Consider the following 18,070-nt stretch of genomic DNA (forward strand, 5'->3'; position numbering starts at 1 on the left):
AAAATCCTTTGTCACGTGAACGAAATCTGGTGGAGCCCAACACTGGTGCGGCATCCTCCCCATCCCACACTGCCTTTGGGACCCGTTGATCAGTGAATCCAGTTGCGTTCTCAACCCGGAAGGCGCGAACCGCCACGAAACAACAACAACAACAACATCCACTCTTAAATCTCAAAAATGTCAACGTTAAATCTCTCTTACCCTTCCACCACCACCCCACACCTTCCCCCTTCCACGCCTCAGGTGGGGAGAAGGTCTGCGCCCGGGAAGCGGTGCCCGAGGAGCGAGAGTGGCACGGGAGCGGGGAGAGGGCCGGGGTCGTGATGGAGGAAGGCCCCGAGCGGGGACGCGAGGAGTCGAGGGAGGCCCGGGAGCGACGGTTGGAGCGGGCCGAGGGCGTCGCGCGGGCCCAGGCCCTGCTGCAGCGACTGCGCGACGCCGAGCGGCCGGCGGTGGCCTCGATCCGTGGTGGCGGCGGGAGCCCCAACGTCTCCAACTTCGATGACTGTGCGACGACTTTTGATTGATTTGCCTCACTTCCCGTGGTCGCGTGGATTTTTCTCGAGGGTCCTCGGGGGGTTTTTCCCCGCCCTCCACGCTTAGAATCAACATCACGCCTTTAGAGTATTTGGCTGCTATGACTACCATCAACCATGATCTGTCCATTGCTAGATGAAGGCCTCCAAACCGCATTATTTAGGTTATTTGGCTGTATTAAATTTCCCACGTGATAGGCAACACCGTTGTGCTATCGTTTGTGGCCAGGTCGCTTCTGAAGAAGAGCTACTATAGCTCTGTGGGCATTACCTAGTAAAATACTAAAAACAGTTTTATTTTTAGTTTATGTTTTGGACTTTTCAGTGAAATATGCTGGCGGAGTAGAAAGCGGATATGGGCACACACCTTGGCATCTAGGCGAGAGGGCCGGCATAGTGTTAGGGTAGGCCCCGTGGTCTATCCAACGTGAACACACGGAGCTTGCTGCAGACAGCAAGGTTTTCTAATGGGAACGTGAGATGGAAAATTCAAGTTGACTGTTGTTTTGAGAAACTGGCAGCGTGAGTTACTGCTGCTGACCAAAGGACCAATTACCCTGGAGGACTTGTTTTAATTCTAGATTTGAAGCTTTCGTGACTGCAAGGATTCTTATTCTTAGGTTTTTTCGGTAAAGTCACGTAGGTAAAAATTTTTAAATTAATAAAAGTAAAATAAAATAAAAAATAAAATAAAAATCACGACGTTTCGGAGGCAACACAAGCTTCCGTCTTCAGGTGGAACCGTCACAGCACGCTTGCTGTATCAAGTAAATGAGAGATATATACGGGGTAGTATCTCTTATTTTACTTTTATTAATTTAAATTAAAAAAATTTTACCTACGTGACTTGTTTTAATGTTTATTCTGTACGTGGGCTGGCTGGCTGGGCGGCTCAAAACTCATAAGGCAACTGTCTCCTGGTGTTCTCAATTTCAGTCGATTTTCTGGCCAAGTACTGCATCTTCAACCAGCAGGCCCTGGGAGAATACCAGCGTGCGTTTTCTGCCGTGAGTACATGGACACGCGCACGCGTGCGCACTACGGTTGTGACGATGGATTGATTCATCGACGATTAAAATTGCTTTTCGCACTCGCAATACACGAAGGTGTACGAATCATTTAGAGGGCTTATTTTTGTATATATATGAAATTGATTCAATCCCTATCACAATTCTAAACATTCAGGATCAAACCGAGGGCCCTACATCAATACCAATGTTTGGGGTCACGATGGGGGATGGGGGGGGCGATCGGCCCTATTGCCCCGCCCCTCGGCTCCTCCAGTAGATTCACGATTCCATTCAAGTCAATTGTTTAACATCGTTAGTGGAGCGGCCTCTAGTGGTTGGCGAGGTCATCCGCCGTTCGTTGAGGTGAAATGTGCAACATTACGCGAGGGTCTACGGCGGCCCTCTTCTGTCGTGTGGTACCGCTGGTGTCGGTGCAGAGCAACGTATTTTACAACTTCACATTTCACGTTGTTCAAGCCAGACAACCGCGTCGGGAGCAGTAGCGGAGTGGTATCGCTGTGGTGTCTCCTTCGTATTTGTGGATCGGGCATTGCGTCATTCCGGATTACCACAATTCGCACGCTGGAGAGTTTTAACATCTTCCATTTGTGCATCAGGTATCCGCATCTGCTGCCATGGTTTGTGTGGATGCGGCTTAGGGTGGATCTATGGCAGCTATGAAGCCATTCCACAGCCTCTGTGGATGCTTGGTGGATCTCGGTGATATTGCCCGTGAATCGGCGGTGCGTCGGGGCGGTGTTGGCTTCTACGATCGATCGTCTGGCTGTGGTGGCCGCAGTCACATTCACATGCGGACCCACGACGTACAACAAGCATGAATAGACCAAATGTTAACTCTCACATGCGTGCAAATCCACACGAGGATTACAAAGCTCGGAGGTTCAATGAGGATCGATCGATGAATCGGTGCGTCGTTGCACCGCTCATGCTGCACGCGCACGTGTGTGCGTGTGTGCGTGTGTGGTAGTGTGTGCGTGTGTGGTAGTGTGTGCGTGTGTGGTAGTGTGTGCGTGTGTGCATGTGTGGTAGTGTGTGCGTGTGTGGTAGTGTGTGCGTGTGTGGTAGTGTGTGCGTGTGTGCATGTGTGGTAGTGTGTGCGTGTGTGGTAGTGTGTGCGTGTGTGGTAGTGTGTGCGTGTGTGCATGTGTGGTAGTGTGTGCGTGTGTGGTAGTGTGTGCGTGTGTGGTAGTGTGTGCGTGTGTGCATGTGTGGTAGTGTGTGCGTGTGTGGTAGTGTGTGCGTGTGTGGTAGTGTAGCGGTTAAGCTCACTCCGCTACGAAACCGGCCACCTGAGTTCGATTTCCACTCACGAACAACATTATTGGCGATTGTCTGAACCGGTTCTGGACCTCCCCTAGGTCGACTCGGCCTCAAATGAATACCTGATGCGGTGTGCAGTAAACATCGCCACTGGCAAGACAAAGGCGGCCGGGCATTGAGCTGGCCACTCGCTCCCCTCGTGCGCCATGCCGGCCTTCATAGGTGCCCGCTCGCTAACAGCGCTTGCCCCAACAGTGGGTTAAGGCTACACGGGGGGACCTTTGCCTTTGTGCGTGCAGGTGGATGAGAACGAGGACGGGTACCTGTCGGGAGCCGAGGTGTGCGTCGCCCTCAAGGCGGTGCTGCCCCCCGGCTCGCTGTCCGACGCCGAGGAGATGTACGTCTACCGTGTACGTCTCCCGCCGCGTGCGCGCGCGCTCACGTGCATGTACGCGCACGTCACACCAGCCGGTGGCCCAGCTGTCGAGTGCGTAAACATGTTCGCGTGCACGGCAGTATTTATATTCGCCTCGTTGGGCCCCTGCGTTGAACGCGCCCCCCACTGTTGGATGCAGCATCTTGAAAGTGAGGGCCACCAGGTTTCAAGTGTAAGTCGTTTGCAGCCCAATGTCAATCCGATACCGGACGAAGACCTCGCCAATAACGGCTGTGAGGAGTCGTTTCGCCACACTTCACCGCGCTTGCCAGCGCTCGCTAGTGGATGGGTCCAGACGTTCTCGCGCCCCTCTGCGCACCGATGCGCGGTGTGTCGCCGCAGGTTTTGGAGATCGTGGATTACCGCGTCGCCGACGGGCTCACCGACTTCCGCCTGTTCGCCGTCATCGCCAGCCTCGCTCGCCGCATAGCTGCCCTCGAGTGAGTGGGTGACGAGTGGGTGACGAGTGGGTGACGAGTGGGTGACGAGTGGGTGACGAGTGGGTGACGAGTGGGTGACGAGTGGGTGACGAGTGGGTGACGAGTGGCTCCGCTTACACGGACTCGCTCGCGCACACCTCTGTATTGGTTCTTGAAGTGATTCCAGTCGTGTTTTGTTTGCGACGCGTTATGAGATGATGAAGTGTCCATTCGGAAATCTCCTGGAGCAGCGAGTCCCACGTGTAAGAGGGTAGGTGCCTCCCTGAAACATATTTACCGGTCACACCTCTTTAAGATTTTTTTTTGCCCTTCCCCAAAATGTACGACTCGTGGAAGGGATTTGTCGCGGGGTTTGTCCAGGAAAATCTGTCAAGTGGATGTTTTTGTTTATCCTTCACACATTGAGGTGCCCAATTTCTCATGTACTATGCAATGATTGCATGACAGTCAACACGATATTTTTTCAATTGTCAAGGTAGGAATTCGGCCAAATCAAGTGCAAAATCAAACGTAATATTACGTTTTTTTTTTAATACAGCCATTGGTGACAGCTAAAACCGTGGCCCAGAATCAAACTCAGATTGTCAGGTGTGTAGCGCCGTGTGCTAACCACTGCATTGCTGCTCCGCACATACACATACAATGATTGCCCGTGTCGCCTTAAACAGATTGTTGGGGCAAGTGCTGTTAGCGAGCACCTATGAAGGCCGGCACGGCACACGAGGGGGGTGGGTGGCCAGCACTACGCCCGGCCGATTTTCTCTCCCTAGTTGAAATGTTTACACACCGCTCCAGGTACTCATTTGAGGCTGAGTCGACCGAGGTCCAGGACCGGTTCAGATGATCGTCACCGGTGTTGGCCGTGAGCCGGGAAACCGAACTCGTGTCGCCGGGTTCGTAGCGCGGCGTAGCGCTAACCGCTGCACCACCGCTCCCCGCCGCACAAGACAATACCCTCACACACAACCCCGCCCGCTTCTGACGCTCATGCTCTGATCATTATTTGTGTCAATATTAGTGATGAACGCCACCCACCACCCCCCCTTACGCCCGCCGTTATCCACACAAACGCGCAGGTGTCCGCCCACACCCCACCCGAGTTGTAAAACAGGTGAGAGGCGCGTGGCCGCGCACCTGTGCTTGCCGATCAGCACGCGCCTCCAGCTCTCGCATCGCACCTGCGCCGTAAGCGCTGTGGCAGGGCGGGCTGTAACTCACGAGAGAGAGAGAGAGAGGGACACACACACAGTGGTTTCAGTGTTTCTCGAGAGAGAGAGGAGAGAGAAAAAAAAACCCGCACACACCTCCAGGGTCGTGAGGTGGGCCTCCGGTGAGCTCGCCTGGGCTCGCGGTTGTTTGAGACTTTCGCTGGTTGACATCCCGTTCATGAATCAATCTAAGCTCTCCGGCTCGTTACTGTGATTCGGTAAGTAAATTTGAGAAAATTCCCGTTGGAGTGTTCGGGACTGCGTCGACCGATCGCAATGCGCACGTCGAGTGGCGGTTGTCTGGGCCACGTTCACCGTCGCGCCGCGTGTCGCTGAATAAGGGAAGGGATAGACACTGGAGCATAGATGCACACAGGACAATCATTTACTTTTCTGCCGTCTGTTAACATCGTACACTCGCAGCAGCTTCTCACACTTTTTTGTTTAATGAAGAATGGCCTACCCATCAAAGCACTATGCAGGTCAAAAACCTGCTTGGGTTCATAATAGCGCTGTTTTGGGTTAGATCGCGTCATTATAAAGGTGTCGTTAAAACCGCCACCACCCGACACAGCCAATTAGTCAGATTTGCCACGTAAACAGAACTTACCAATTAGTAACTAATTAGCAATTAGTAAGTAATTGCCATGTTATCTTTATGAGTACAGGACATCGGTGTGTTGGAAAGGAATTTTCAATTTCACGAGAATTCTAAATGTTGCGGGCACACCTCTGTTCAGGTTCCCAGATCGGATGAGACCACGTGCACCGTGGAGATTTGTTCACGTGACCAAATTAATTAGAGCACAAAGAAGGTCGGAATTGTAACGCTCCAGTGCCAGGGACCGGCAACCAAAATACCAAGAAGAGCCATTTGTTTGGAATTCTGTTGTAAAAAAAACAACAATCCTCAATATTGTTCATAATCAACGATTTTTGGGTTTAGATCGCGTTATTTATAAATGTGTCGTAACCCTCCACCACCCGACACGGCCAATCAGTAAAAAAGTGTCACGTTGACAAAAGACAAATAGTTCACTGCTTTAGCCCACCGGTGTGTTGAGGTTTACTGATTGGCCGTGTCGGGTGGTGGAGGGTTACGACACATTTATAAATAACGCGATCTAAACCCGAAAATCGTTGATTATGAACAATATTGGTCGCGAAAGCCTACGTGTTAAACTAACTCTCAATATATTAAGAGGCGCAATGCACTGTGTGGTGAATACGAGACCCCTGGTCCAGTGAGTTGATGAGTGGCTCGTGGCCAGACATGTTCTCCTGGGAGGCTGTATCGATTTCTGGGCAGACGGAGCTCGCTGCTTAACCTAAAGCCACACATCACGCCAGCGGAATCAATACCCGTCAACCCCTTATCAGTGCCCTACCTTATTACAGACCAATTCAGACCGTATTGGTCACCTCGTGCCCTTATGAATATCAACGTTCATCCTACAAAGCCCCATCTCAAGGGAGAAACACAAACAAATAGGCAAAAAATTATGTTTGACAAAACACAATAGCTGTTTTGTGTATTCATTTAGAAAATGTGTGTCAATGATGCGACGAATCATGCTACTGTCTGTGGTCGTGCATGTTGATGCTGCTGCTTGCTTGAAATGTGGATGCACAAATTCGTGTTGTAATTCCGGATCAAATTTGGCCGCTCCTATGTGGATCGCTGCTCTCCAGAGTAAACAAAAGAAGATGTCCCGTGACTATTTTTTTATTTGGCCGTATGATTATTATTTTTTTGCCCGTATTGAAACGGCTGTACGCCGTATGGACCTCAATTTCCCTCTACGAGAATACGGGGTCAATCGTATGGGTTGACTTGCATGGGAATCCCTCAATGATGCCACAGGAGAGACTTTGTTATTTGTTACGTTGTGTTTATATAACGCCGCTCAGAAATCGCAAGATCTCGTTGGTTTCTGGGCAGCGCCGTGCCGCGGTCAGAGAGCTAGACTCAACAATTGCGAGTTTTGTTGAGTTTATTTTGGGTTTACTCAGCTTATCAGCCCCCCCCCCCCGCCGCCGTGGGACTGATAAGATGAATAACGCTTTTTGTGCAGTCGACGGTGGCGATGACCACACCGGGAGACGGCTACCACTGGGACCTTCCAACGGAGATGGACGCTGTTCAATTTGCTTCTTTGAGCAGTGGAGACGCTTTGAAGAACGGGCGCAGACTGCGTGAGTGGTCGTGGTTGAGCGGTGAAGGCGATGGACTAGAAATCCGAGTGGGGAGGGTCTCCCCGTGCAAGTTCGAATCCTGCCGACTATGCAAGAGTCTTTTCTTTTAACAATCATTCATTTATACTCTGTAAACATTGGGGGTGAGAGCCGTATACACCAGGAGTCGGTGCACTGTGCTCTGAACCCATTGACTTGAGGTTGATTCCCGGCCATGGCTTGCATGAGTGGAGAGGCATATCTGAATTGGCTCTTGATCGACTTTTCACAACTTACACCACCCAGCAGAGTGAAGTATGGTCAAAACAACCCCCATGGGTGACATGGTGTGCGGAGGCATTCATCAAGCATTGCAATGACGACACGCTGTAAGTTCCGTTTTATAAAACCTGCAACATCACGGCCATCAATGAATTTAATGCCCCCTCGGTTTAGGTCTTGTAGCTCCTGTTTCTAAACTAGTGATGCTCTAAGCTGCATCACCTGGGTAGTCGTGGCCGAGCGGTTAAGGCGATGGACTTGAAATCCATTGGGGTCTCCCCGCGCAGGTTCGAATCCTGCCGACTACGCAAGAAACAATTATTTTAACAATCATCATTTTCCTTTGTGAACAATGAGAGCCGTATGCTCCTAGAGATTGGTGCACTGTGCCATGAACCCATTGACTTGAGGTTGATTCCCGGCCATGCCTTTCATGAGTGGCGAGGCATATCTGAATTGGTTCTTGCTCTACTTTTCACGACTCGCACTGCACAGCAGAGTGAAGGATGGTCTAAACAACCTCCATGGGTACACATTGTGTTCATCAAGCAGTGGATTGACAACACGCTGTAAGTTCTGTTTTCTAAAACCTGTAACGTCACGGCCATCAATGAGAGTCATGTCCCCTCGGTTTAGGTCTTGCAGCTCCTCTTTCTAAACGAGTGTGATGCTCTTACGTTACACAGCGTTTTGTATTCATGGTATTTAGAAAGATAAGTGAATGTGTTTTGTCACCAGGGGTTGGGGGGGCTGGTGATCCTGCTGAAATGTTTGCATCAGCTGAGTGATCCGCGGGCCAATAAAGTTCGCGACACACCGCACCATGATGATGTCGCCACAGTAGCAACGGTGGCGTTGTTTGTATATCTGCCAGTCATCTCAGCCAGTCAACCCACGGCACCTGCTGGGTTGCGTCCCGTGACCTCCTTGCCTGCGGGCGTTCGACACTTCACGTGGCTTTAAAGTGAATGGCGGCTGTTGTTGTTGTTTGTGTGTTGTCTGTGCGCAGTGACTTTATGCGAAATCTCATCAACCACATGGACTGCAAGGCCCTGGAGATGCGCATGAGTAAAGCCAGGGTGAGTGAGCCACCATCCTTCGCAATCGATGGGGGATGCCAATAAACACATCCCACACTCAAGCGAAGCTTTTAACAAATAATGCTAACCTCAGAAAGTGATGATTTGGTTTTTAAAAGGTTCCCCCAGTGGCAGCTGTCCCTGTGTGGCACAAAGTGTCTGTCACACCACCTCGCCCGCAGAAGGGCACCAGTCTGCCAGTAGGGGGAGGCTATGAATGCCGCGTATCATCAAAATGTTAGTAGTTTAGCAGACAAGTGAAACAAGGAGACACGCGTTTGCCAACGTTATTCACAGCCACATTAGAAGATGTTTTCCCATATTGAATTGGAGAAACCAAAGGTTACAACTCCACCGCAGCTTCAGGATTCAGGCTACAAAGAAAGGGGGGAGGGGGGGGGCGGGCGCCCAAGAACTTCTTTCGCACCGTACGCAACCAACCGTGCTAATCGGGGGTGAGCGCGGGGGTGAGGACAACCAAACCAAACCTCCCACGTTACGCCACTGACGGCGACGCCACGGGTAAGGAGGGTTTCATCTATCTGCTGCCTCTCTACCTCCCCGTGGTCGCGTGGACTTTGCTGCTCCGGGTCCTCCTCCTCCTCCTCCAGGTTTTATTCCCCCCCCACCACCCCCTCCACAATCAGAATCAACGTCACCGTTGCGTTTATTTGGTATTCGGCCGCTGCTATAAATTCCCACGCGGCGATGGGAAGCCGACCTCGTTGAAGCTGTCATTTGTGGTGGCCAGGTCGCTTCTGGAAACAACAAAACCGAGCTGTATTAGTGGCTCAGTTTCGGGCCCCTTATCTGGTCAAATAAAAAAAATGTGGCCAGTTTCGTTGACGAATTTGCACGTTCTGTTAACGTGACAACCCTTACTAGTTGGCTGTTGAGTCGGGTGGTGGCGGGTTCTAACGACACATTTATATATTTACGCGATCTAACCCAAAAAAACCGCCTCTATTATGGGTATTCTTTGGGTCTTTCGGTAAAGTCACGTAGAACAAAACAATTAACAAAAAACTACGTTTGATGACCGTCATCCTGATGATCGTCATCCGGATGACGATCATCAGGATGACGATTGCTTGTGTTGCGATCGAAACGTGACTTTACCGAAAGACCCAAAAGAATATGGATTCCTGCGGTCACGAAAGCTCTAAGTCTATTGTGGCTGTCTAATAATTGTTTTCTACCCTTTTATCTGGCAACAAAACTGACACCTTTTTTGTTGCCAAATAAAAGGGTAAAAAAAACAATTATCATATTTCTTACTGGCAAATAAGGTTCCAATGGTGTGGCTGTCTAGTTTCGTTTCGTTGTCGAAGATCACTACGACGACGAAGACGACAACGACCACGATTCGCTGCGCACGCTCGCCGCTATCCCGTGCGTCACGCAGGCCCTGTTCGAGTGCAACGTGGAGACGCACACGCGGCGCATCCAGCCGGCCCAACTCGCGCTGGAGCTCCGCGCGGGCGGCGTGAGCCCGCGGCACGAGCGCGCCGTGCGAGGCTACGGCGGCGGCGGCGGTCACCAGGATCGGTCGCTCGACCTCCTCGACTTCCTCTCCTTCCTGCCGCTCTTCGTGCGCATCCACGGCAGCGTGCTCGCTCGCCCGCTCGCCTCGCCGTGAACAGCCGGCGGTGGTGGCGTGGGCGCCGCCTCTACACCCACCCCCCTCCTCCTCCTCTACACCCACCCACCCCCCACCCCCCCCCTCCTCCTCCTCTACACCCACCCACCCCCCACCCCCTCTACACCCACCCACCCCCCACCCCCTCCTCCTCCTCAACACCCACCCACCCCCCACCCCCTCCTCCTCCTCAACACCCACCCACCCCCCACCCCCTCCTCCTCCTCTACACCCACCCACCCCCCACCCCCTCCTCCTCCTGGGGCCCCAACCTCGGAGCTGAACCGTTTTGGGGAAAATCTCAAAACTCTTCGGTAAAGTCACGTAGGTATAAAATACATGTACCCACGTGACTTTACCAAAAGAAGCAAAGAGTATGGATTCCTGCAGTCACGAAAGCTTCAAATCAAGAAAAATCTGTAATTGCGATTTTTCTGACAGATATTGCCAATGCGATTTGATTTGCGATGACATTTTTTTAAAGTCAAGCTTCAGTTCAATATTCACTGTGTAATAGATTTACAACACGTGATGGAGCATTACCACCTGATGGCATCAAAATATGAACTGCTCTATATATTCTAATCTAATGCAAGGGTGAGAACTTAAAATATATGAATTGCTTACAACATGTATTTTTTCAAACGTTTTAATTGAAATAGAACAATCAAACATAGAACAATTGTTATGTTAAATAAATAAAGTTATAATAATACTTTTTTTTTAACAATTCCAATAAGAAAGTAATAGGACTTTTCAAATCGCAGCTTTTGCGATTTGCTAATCGCATTATTTTAAATTGCGATATTGATTTAAAATCGATTAATCGTTCAGCCCTACCCCAACCTACGGACGTCTCCAGGGGTCTAACAGAGTTGGTCGAGGAGCGGCGGCAGCGGCGGCAATTTCGGAGCGGCCGCGTCATTAAACGAGACCCCCCAAACCACCCCTCCGCCACCCACCGTGTTGGTTTTACAGCAACGACAAACGCGAGTTTTAAAATTTACGTCCATCCGCCCGTGGTCAGAGGCAGGGTCAAGGCTCTCTCTCTCTCTGCTCCAGGGATACTCAGCAGAAGAAGGAAATGACACCACTCCCACCGCCCACCGCCCCCACCACACCCCCACACCCCCTTCTTGGACTTACAAAGACAAAGATCACACATTGAAGCCTGTAACAGACCGTTGGGATACGTGCTGTTAACGAGCACCTATGAAGGCCGGTACAGCACACGAGATTGGTGGCCAGCACCATGCCCGGCCGCCTTTGTCTCCCTAGTGACGATGTTTACACATCGCACCAGGTACTCATTTGAGGCTGAGTGGACCTAGGGGAGGCCCAGGACCGGTACAGAATAGTCACCGGTGTTAGCCGTGAGATGCCCTTTCTGGGAGTGCGAGACGTAGCCGGATTTTTTTAGAAGGTAAACCATCGAAAACACAAATTAAGTACGGGCACGTCAGTAACAACTACTTTGTTGTCATCAAACCCGATGTATTTGTTAACATTACACGTGTTTTTACGATTGAGAACCAAATGGATTCAAGTCTGCAGTAAAAAGGTGAAGAACCGCTGGTCGAGTCTGTGTCCTGCTCAGTGTTGGGTTAGAGAGGCCGATTGAAAGGGCGTTATGTGATGCCATCTTCCGTGGCTGTGCTGTCATGTTTAAAAAGTCCCGGGCTAACGTGAGAGGTCAAACTAAAACGATATCTGAGAAGTTTCTGGCATTCCCCGTTATAACCCGCATTGACCAGCGTAATGAAGAATGGTGAAACTAATCCCGTGACTTGAAACGGAGTGACAACGCCTTCATCCAGCAGCGGAGTGATAAAGGCCCGCGAATGATTGTAGACATGCAGACGGTGTGACCATATTGTATCTCCCTGGAAAACTATTTTACGAATTATTGTGAATTCTCAGGATGAGGGCGCTCATCCAGCAGTGGATCGCCAAAAGAGGGCCGCACAATGTACATGTGCGCATCAGAGAGGTGGCAAAACGCATTATCTGGAAACGGCTACCCCCCCCCCCACATCGCTACAGATAAGATGCACTCCACTGCAGATTTATTGACGGTGCACTCCGTCTTATCCGTCGATGTTTAATCTGGAACCTCTCCTAAACAGCAGGTGCTGGTCATTTTATGGCTCTTGTGAATTGTGAGGACCCGAACGAGATCCGGGTCGACATTGTGCCACCGCTGTAATCTAAACCCTAGCGGGTGGCTTTTAGCAAACGAGGGAAGTTGAATTGTGGGGGAGAGTGGGGTGGGGGTGGGGGGCATTGTTGCCCAATTATCGCCTGTCGTCCGGCGCGTGGATTTATTTGCCATTCAAAGCGACAGTGGCTGTGGCTTGGGCGAACAGGTGCGAAGCGGGTGGGTGGGGGATGACGGGGTGGAGGCAGGTGCGGTGGCGCGTGGCGGTCACACTGGCGTTTTTGTATTTCCCCTCCGGCTGAGAGGCGGTGGTGTAACGGTACCCCCAAGTGTAAACACGCGACAGCTTTAAGGGCACACGCGCGCCTGCGTAGACACAATAAACACCCCAGCCTATCAGATAAGCCCGATAGCCAATGAATTGATTGGTCTGTAAAGGTATCTCTTGTAATACATTGTATTGTGGCGGTGTTTCAACAAATAAGAGATGTTTAATCCTCAACCCTCCGGGGTATTGCCGGTTTCAGTAAAAACAAAATAAATTGGTTCAGAGCACGGAGCGCCGAGCTGGCAAACGCGGAGAGCCTGGGTTTGAATCCAGGCAGGCAAGCTGCCTGTGATTGAACTGGGCTCTCAATGTGAAGCAGGTTTGGGAGGGTGCAGGGCTATCTGAGAGATCCAAATGGATTGTTGGCTGGGCACCAAAAGCACAATTAATATAAGATTGGCAGAAAAGACAAAATATATATTTTAAAATAATAAAACATCGAAATAAGTGGTCACAACAATGTTTAGTAATTGGGGCATTGCCCTGGTGCTGAGTTGATATTGTTGATCAACTCAGTGATAAACAATATCAACTGATATTGTTCATCAACTAAGTAATAGAAATGCCTGCTTGGGCATCTTGATTCAGGCATTCTTCGGAGGAGCTGTCCAGCCTGCTGAATCAAGGCCGAGAACAGGGGTGGGTGGGTGGGTATGAGACCTTTCTACGGCCCGCGATATCGTTTCATAGGGCCTGTGATTTCATTTGACACGGCCCAACCCTTGCTCTTGAAGGATGGATATTCGGAACACAAGTTAAGCGAGAAAAAGTAAAGTGCTGATTGACAACGTGAGGATTGGAGGCCTAGATGATGGAGTGAAGCGTTAAGGCGCAAGCGTGGATAGGATGGTCTCATATCATGGGACCTTTTTGCCAGTGTCTATTCGGTTTTTGAACATCTCAACACTTGTTTTATTGCCAGAAAGGGTAAGACTCGTATTCTTTTTTTTCATAGGATGGAGGATATTTCAGATAACGAGGTACTCTCGCTTAGGCAGAGAACGCGACCAAGAGAATGAACTGTTTGGTTGTAATAAATGGCAATGTTTGTTCTATGAGTCAATGACAGTACGTTATAGGGGCCTGGGTGGTGTAACCTCCCTATGTGAGGCTCGCATTAGGAAGGTTGTGAGTTCAATCCCTTGTCGCCGGTTGACTCGGCCTCTCATTTCTCCGGGGCACAATGAAACGAGTACAATTGTGTGGGGAAGTCGACATTATTTGTCCTCTTGAGAGAATTGCCCCAGTCATGGGAATGAGGAATGTCCACCACTGGCTGCAGGCTGGAAACGTTTGGCCAGTGGGGAGAAATGTGGCCAACAGACCCTCAAGTTTGGGGCCCTTCTCCCAGGTGTGGCGTGGACCATAAATGGTGATTAAAGACCAAATGTACAGAGCCTGGGACTGAACACAACCCGTGCCCATTTCTGACCGGAAAACAAAACAGAGGTTGGTCGTGTGAATCAAGAACAAATGTGGGGGGTGATTTATCTCCCCCAAAAATAGTGTTATTTCTGCATTAAACTTGCGATAAACCCTAAACTGAAACGATTTGTATTTTGATAATAGGTTTTTCCACTGTTTTAACATCTTAACAGGTGTTAAGATGTTAAAACACCAAACTGAAAACCTTTACAAGGAATGATGTCTGCATTAACCACAATGCTTGTGGTCAGAATGCAAACAAAAAACATACTCTGATAATATATGCATTGTCCTTGAAATTGATTGGTCCACACCAGAGACACATTTCTTTTGAGCCTCATATTAAACCAGAGGACGCCAAAAGGCGTACATCTTAACACCTGTTTTGCCAGAAAAAAGGGGAAAACCCTATTATATTTTGGTACTGGCAAAGGAGGTCCTATGATTTTTTTTATTTCACCAGGTAAGGCCCACTGACCTATATTAGTTTTATCAGAAGCGACCTGGCTATCACAAATGATAGCTCAACGAAGTGGCTTTTTATCGTGTGGACATTTACAGCAGCCAAAGACTCTAAACGCGTGACGTTGATTCTAAATGCGGAGGGGAAAACCGGAGTACCCGCAGAAGAAATCCATGCGAGCACGGGGAGAGAGCGAACATGCAAACTCCAAATAATACACAACAGGCATCGTTAGGGTCGGGCTCGAACCCAAGACCTCCTGTATACCAGGCGATGTTGTTAACATCTCCCCACCGCGTATTGACGCGGACAGGAGCACGTGGCAAGGCGTGATGATCGTCAGTGGTCGAAATTGGGACAAGACTACAACCACCACGACTGTCACTTTCTCCTCCTTCAGTCGCCCCCTCCCCCACACACACCGACAACGTTGCCCGCACAGATATTCGGGTCACCTCAAAGCCTGCCGATTCTTTACAATATCAGCGCACCTGTGCACACCTGGGTCGTGAGTTGGAGAGGAGGAGATTGGGTGTGGAGGGGTTAGATAGCTGGGGGGGGGGGGAGCTTGGTGATTTGAGTGGATGCCTGGTGATGGTGGGGAGTGTGTGTATGGGGTATAGGGGGTGGCTTGTGGTCCGTGCTGAATCGTGCGATAGTGTGAGTGCACCTGTGTTTACCTGCACGGGGCGGGCGGTCTACTCCCTCGGGCAGGTGTGCTATGAGCTGAGCAAATAAAGGGTGTGTGGATTTGGAGGGGGGGAGGGAATTGCATGAATCTGTGTTTGTTTGTGTCCGTGTATATGTTCGTTTCGTTGTATTTAATTTACAGCCCCTGCACGCCCTCGTCGGTCATGGAGGTTGTTTGGCCATACTTCACCACGCTGGTCACTGTGGCTTTGCGGCCAGGATTGGTCTTACGTGTAACTTGCCGCTGATGTTATCCGTGGCCGGAATTGAGCTCATGATACCCATAGCACTAACATGGCAACCTAAATGTGACACTCCGGTATACGTTGACTACGTATGTATGTTGAACTTTGTTTGCACCATACGTAGCGCCCCGTGCTAACCGGAGGCGTGGTTGTCTACTGGACATCTGTGAAGACTACTGGACATCTGTGAAAAAAGAGCTTTATAGTTCATCGGATTCCTCCAGTGTAAATTAGTGTTCTGATTATGATATTCGCATACATTGAAAACGATTTATTCTAAAGCTCGCAATTCGGTATCGTGACCCTTAAGAGTCCAAATTAATTTGTGCATCCATGCATCGTTGCGCCCCCAGTTGATTGTAGATAATACGAATCCTGTCCTGATGCCTCCCCAGATTACAGCGCCCCACTTAGAGCCCGCAGGCTGCTTGCTGTCTGTCGTCGATGAGGATTGATACATCTCACTGATTTTACTTTGCTGTTTTGCAACAATTAAAGGCGTTTTCAGGCAAAATTAGATCATAATAATCATACAATGACTTCGCTTTTCCACCCAGGGAAAGCCTTGTTGAGTCTCACAACTCCTTTTCGGAAGGGCGCTGCCGAGGTTTCGCAGTAGGGGGCGATGTTGCTACGGATGTATGGTTGTATGTCGAACTTCTTTCGCACCGTACGTAGCCAACCGTGCAAATCGGAGGTGCGGGGGAAGGCCGACAAACTAAACACAAAAAGCGGTCCTAAACAAATGAGTTTTCAATCTTGATGATTTGAAAGTGCATAGCTCCAGTGGCTTCCTAATATAGGAAGGAAGAACGTTCCAGACGGCCGCAGAAGCGCATCTGAAAGGGCCGCGATGCGGTGACCGTCTTTGCTCGATGGGCAGCAGCCAAAATCCGCTGCTGTGAGGATAACTGGAGTTCGCGTGATGATGTATGCTCCTTGACAAGATCAGCGAGGTGATTGTGGTTTATTCCACTTGAAGAAATGTGTGGGTCATATTAACTCTTGCGAATGATGTCAGAGGATTGTTAACGTCCACTGTAAAACAGAAGGCACGTGCTTTTTTCCGGTTAATACAACCGCAGTATTAATTAGGGTGGCCGATGGTTAGAACCGTGAACCAGTTGCAACAAGCGACGAAGGCGCTGCCAATTAGGCCTCGTCACCACTATGAAACTATAAACTAAAACTATTATTTTTATTTTACCGGTAAGGGCCACTGAGCTATACACAGCTCTTTTTCAGAAGCGGCCTGGCCACAAATGATAGCTCAACGAAGTGGCTTATCATCAACGTGGACATTTATTTATACTCTAAACGCATGTCGATTCTAAACGTGGAGGGGAAGATCCGGACGAGCTGGAGAAACATCCACACGACCAAGGGGAGAGAGACCATGAAAACTCCAAATATTCAGGCGTCGGGATCGGGATCGGGATCGAACCCACGACCTCCTGTATACAAGGCGAGGTAGTAAACATCTCATAGCCACCGTGGCACCCACGGCGAGTGCTCCACTCGGCTGTGAGCCGTGAGCGAGGCTGAACGTAGAAATGAATAGGACGGATCAACGTGTGACAGCGACCTTATCATTCCACGAAGATGTCGTAAACGTTTTATTATTGATTTGTTTGTTACATCTTTATCTTATAAACTCGCGAAATAAAGCTACTTGCAACAATTCCTGAACAAGGGGTCATATATACGAGGGTCATGGAGAAGGTGAAACCTGCACTCTCAGTTAGAATTCTGAACGTGAATTGAAGTGAACGAAACTCGCCCAATATCCTCTCCCCCCCCCTCGAAACGCGTTCACATTTGTCACGTGGGGTGCTGTGATGTCTTCATGGCAGAGCCATGGAGTTGGGTTTTTTTTAGAGCACACGCGCGCACAGCCATTTCAGGACATCTGCCTGTGTTCAGTTCATTGTCCTTTCCCAGACATCTGATAAGCGCGGCTGGCCACGTGCGGTGCGACATGAGTTCAATATGCAACACGCATACAACTCGTCCATTTGTTTCGCTCTTTGCATCGCTCCAACACGCGAGAGGCACGCGGACCACCCAAACTGCTTCGATATCCTCCCGTACATTTCAGCTTCCTTGGGCATTTTTCTTCTCCGGAGACCTCGTCAAACGACGCTGATGCTGTCTCACAGCGCAGGGCACAATTAATTATGCCCCCCATAAATTGTGAATACCCAGGCTGCGTTGCGCCGCTGTGTGTACGTTGAACTTCTTTCACACCGTACGTAGCCAACCGTGCTAAAAATAAAAGGCGGTCGGGCGTGGTGCGGGCCTCGTGTACCGTTCCGGCCTTCATAGGTGCACGCTAACAGCACTTGCCCCTACAGCATGTTAAGGCTATACGGGGAATCTTTGTCTTTGTTGTGTTGAACTTCTTTCGCACCGTACGTAGCCCACCGCGCAGAGTTGCCGGATTGTGCCACTGCCACCCCACAAAGTTGCAGCAGAGGTCTGCCATTGTTTTGACAAATTAAACGAGAATCATGCAAAGTGCAAGGAACCATCGAAGGGTTCCTCATGCGAGAGCAATTTCATAACGGTCGTGAAATAATGGGCACATGCGGGCGTTATATCGGCGAATGCATATACTGCAACACAAGTCTGGCAGTGTCATTTTAATACCATCGTTATTAACATCAACACAGCTG

General features: G+C 50.0%; 1 long non-coding RNA gene and 1 other non-coding gene across 2 annotated transcripts; both read left to right on the plus strand.

Annotated features, from left to right (window-relative positions):
* Positions 1–3,625: 3,625 nt before the first annotated feature.
* Positions 3,626–9,872, plus strand: LOC144932192 (uncharacterized). Its single transcript, XR_013636858.1, has 3 exons — positions 3,626–3,703; positions 8,378–8,447; positions 9,853–9,872. It is a non-coding gene; the product is annotated as an uncharacterized LOC144932192 (long non-coding RNA).
* On the plus strand, positions 7,595–7,676 carry TRNAS-UGA (transfer RNA serine (anticodon UGA)). The gene has a single exon. It is a non-coding gene; the product is annotated as a tRNA-Ser (tRNA).
* Positions 9,873–18,070: the final 8,198 nt, after the last annotated feature.

This window comes from Lampetra fluviatilis, chromosome 5 (genome assembly GCF_964198595.1).
Source record: "Lampetra fluviatilis chromosome 5, kcLamFluv1.1, whole genome shotgun sequence".
NCBI lineage: Eukaryota > Metazoa > Chordata > Hyperoartia > Petromyzontiformes > Petromyzontidae > Lampetra > Lampetra fluviatilis.